A 3,983-nucleotide genomic window follows, 5' to 3' on the forward strand; every position below is an offset into this window, starting at 1 on the left:
CGATTGGCAGATCATGCCATCCTTATTTTATCATGACCTCCGCAATGAAGACAGATGGATTGGCTGCTTTCCCTCCTCAGCTGCACCCTGTGAAATACCAGCACCTTATCAATCAAAGTTAGCACCAACACCTTCTCAATGGAAGGTAACTGAGTTGAATCAGCAAGTGGCAACACTGACTAGATAGATCCAGGCTTTGGGCATGCAATGGAGTTCCTTCCATCGACCTGGTTGGAATCATGGTGGTTGAGGATGTGGTAGAGACGACAGATGACAAAAAATTTGTTGGAAGCATCAGAGATTTGGTGCTGCTGCCTGGTGCTGTCAGCCACCTTGAGACTTCTACAATTGGCAGCCAGAAAATGACCAGGTCTGGAAGTAGAAGCAACTGCTACCCATGGGCATGTCAGCCGTCATTTTTTCCTCTTGAGTGTAAAATTTCTTGTTGATACTGGTGCAGAGATTTGAGTGTCCCTCCAACCACAAAGGAATGCAGATATCCCAATATGTTTTGTATTCTTCCAGCCCTCAATTGGTCTCATATTCAAACATATGGCCAGAGGTCACTCACATTGGATTTCAGTCTCAAGAAACTTTTTCAGTGATTTTTCACGGTTGCAAATGTGGCAAATTCCATTTTGGGAACAGATTCCTTATCACATTTTTAATTGTTGGTGGATTTGAAAACTCACTGCATTGTGCACTGCAGCTCTTTTATCCAAGTGAGCTGCATCTGTTATTTCCCCTCTTTCCCCACACCCCCCATGTCGTCAACAGCTTGATGAGCCTTCACCCTGGCTCATGCACTTTCCGAGTCTTGCTCAAATTATTCCCTCACCTTGTGACACCATCATATTGTCACACAGATGTTTAACATTCAGTAACCCATTATATAGAGAATTTGGGTCCTAAGCACGGGGTCATAGATTACCCTTGGACAGTCTCGATTGGAATTCAACCTCATGCAAGAGCTGAGCATAGTCCGCAGATCTGACAGCTAGTGGACTTCACTGTTGCTTAGGGTTTCAAAAAAAATCTACTGTGGATTGGTGGCCTTCTGGTAATTATCCTGTCCTGAGCAATTCTACTGTGCCTGACTGATACAACATTCCCAATTTACAAGACTTCCCAGCAAACCTCCACGGCAAACGTGTATTGGCGAAAATAGATCTAGTACGTGGTTACTAATAGTTTCCAGATGAGCCTTCTGATGTTGTGAAGACAGCAGTAATTACCCCCTTTTGGCAAGTTTGAGTTTCTGCAAATGCATTTGGTCTACAGAATGCAGCTCAGACATTTCAGCGGTTTATGGACCACGTACTTGCTGGACTCGATTTTTGTGTTTGTTTTCATCAACGATCTTCTGGTCACAAGTGTGGATGGAGAGGAGGACAAGTGCCACTTTCTCAGGCTAGATGAGTTTGGCATTGTGATCTATCCCAATAAATGTGTTTTTGGTGCTACTGATCTAATATTTTTTGGACATAAAGTTATGCCATGAGTTATTTTGCTTGATGAATTGAAAGTGCAAGAAATTCAAGAATTTCTTCACTCCTTATGTTTGGCCAGTTGCGATGTTTTATAGGAATGATGAATTTTCATTGCCGTTTCCTGCCGAATGCTACAAGCATCTCTATTCCCCTTACTAACTACTAAAAGGATCTAATAAGTCCATGTCCTACACACTATTCATGTTGGGAGACAATGCTGTGTGAGCTATCAATGATATGAAGATTATGCTTGTACATCAAAAGCCCAACGCCTTGCTCTCTCTTACCACAGATGCGTCTGTCAGTGCTGTGGGAGCAAAGTTAGAACATTGAGTTCGTGGGCAATGGGAACCTCTGCTGTTTGTTTTTCAGCCAAGCTCAGGAAAAGTACAGGACGTTTGGATGAGAACTCTTGGCCATCAGTAAAATATTTCCACTTTTTATTGGAGGGTCGTCCTTTCACCATTTATACAGAGCACCTGCTTCATACACATACGGTGAGCCCAAACAGAATCAGAATTTATTGTCACACATCTCTACTCACCCAGAGAAATTTGGGTCTTGGACTGATGCCTTACATTCCACTACAGCCACTGATTTCACCGCCATGGCTCATGCATAGCACACCAATCCTGATCTCATCCGGTATCGCTGGATCAACTCTGGTCTCCATCTTCAAGACGCAAGTCTAAACTAGTCTGTGATGGTGCAAAACTAACCTGAATCTCATTGTTGTCAAGACAAAGGAGATAACTGTGGACTTGAAGAAGACAAAGGTTGACCATTCTCCTTTACACTTCAATGGTTCTTCCATGGGGAGAGTGGAGTGCATAAACTTCCTTGGTGTACATATAAAAGATGAACCATCCTGGACCCGCAATGCCTCATAATTAGTCCAGAAGGTGCAGTAACGCCTACACTTCATGAGGGGGATGATGAGGGCAACGTTGCCAGTCCCCATTTGAAAACTTTTTACAGGAGCTCAATTGAGAATATCCTGTCTATCTGCAAAGCATCAAACCAGAATGGAACAGAGAGAATCATTAAAATGGCCATAAATATCACTGGGGCCTCCCTTTTCTCTTTTGCTGATAATTACCATGAATAGGGCTCAAAGACTTGTGAAGGACTCTATTTATTCAGCACACAGTATCTTTGACCCACTACCATCAAGAGGAGGTACAGGAGCATCAAAATCTGGACTGGCAGGCTGGGAAATCACTTCTTCCCATATATACATAAATAAAATTGTGTAGTGTGTGTACTGTCATCTGGTGAAATGCTGTTTCATCAGGTTGTACGTGAACAGTCAGATATTAAATAAATTTGAAAGAAGCCACACAAGTAGATGTGATGCTAAAGAAGATGTGTATTTTATTGAATAAATATGTTCAGAATCAAGGGAACATGCATCTTCTTCAAGTCATTTAGACATACAGGAAACTGGTCTCTTTTGGCTTTCGAACCTGTGTCATCCTCCCAGTTACACCAGTACATTTTGAAGGGTGGGAGGAAACAAAAGCACCCGGAGGAAACCCACGCAGACGCGGGGAGAATGTCCAAGCTCCTTACAGCAGGCACAAGATTCGAACCCTGCTCACTGGTGTTGTAACAGCATTGCGCTAATCGCTACGCTATCCATGGCACCCTTCAATATGGAACACCTCACAAATTTGCGTGTTATAACTGTGCAGGGGCCATGCTAATCCTCTCTGTATCTTTCCAATTTTAATGTATGTGCTGCCGAAGTGAGCACATATGGATGAAGAGATGCTGGAACAAAGCTGGTTCCCGGCTAATGGTGGCATGGTGCTACATCCAGCTACATGTTGAACTGATTCTCTTTTCTTTGACAAGGAGGCATGGGAGATTGAGTGGTATACTTGATGTAAACAATCATGCTTATCTGTGGAAATAATCTGGCAGTCCCAGTGCAGAATCTGGATAAGATTTGAGTGTGGGCTTGTATATTAATAAAACAAATAAATAAAGGAGAAAATTCACCCCAGAATGGCCTGCATCACAGCCGCACTCTCATTTAAGCTGATTTTCCATTTGGTGGGTGCAATCCCTGGTCACTGTATGTGGGGAGCCAGCACCAATATCCATTACTATGGCCGAGACACCCGCTATTTGATCCAGCAAATGTTTAGGGCAGATGCAAGGCTCTCCTGTGCCTTGGCATGCAAGAACAAAATCGAGAATTCGTCCAGGTTAACACTGATAGTGAAATAAAGCAGAAATATTCAGGCAGCATCTGTGATGGGAGGATACTACTCGACTTTTCAAGTATTCCGGCATTTATTTTTTTTAGCCAATATCAAACATTTTGTTTTTAGCCACCTTTGACGATGTTAATTTTATGAGACTGGTAATTTAATTTAGACATGCAGCCCATGAGTCCGTGCCACCTAATTTAAACCCAATGAACCTACACCCTCTGTAGGTTTTGAATGGTGGGAGAAAACCGGAGCTTCCCCCCTCCCCACCCCG

The 3,983-nt window shown here is 43.1% G+C and overlaps 1 non-coding gene across 1 annotated transcript; it reads right to left on the bottom strand.

Annotated features, from left to right (window-relative positions):
* Window positions 1-3,139: 3,139 nt before the first annotated feature.
* On the bottom strand, window positions 3,140-3,246 carry LOC138762549 (U6 spliceosomal RNA). The gene has a single exon (XR_011356956.1). It is a non-coding gene; the product is annotated as a U6 spliceosomal RNA (small nuclear RNA).
* Between the last annotated feature and the right edge of the window lie 737 nt (window positions 3,247-3,983).

The sequence above is a fragment of the Narcine bancroftii genome, chromosome 4 (genome assembly GCF_036971445.1).
Source record: "Narcine bancroftii isolate sNarBan1 chromosome 4, sNarBan1.hap1, whole genome shotgun sequence".
In the NCBI taxonomy this organism is placed as follows: Eukaryota; Metazoa; Chordata; class Chondrichthyes; order Torpediniformes; family Narcinidae; genus Narcine; species Narcine bancroftii.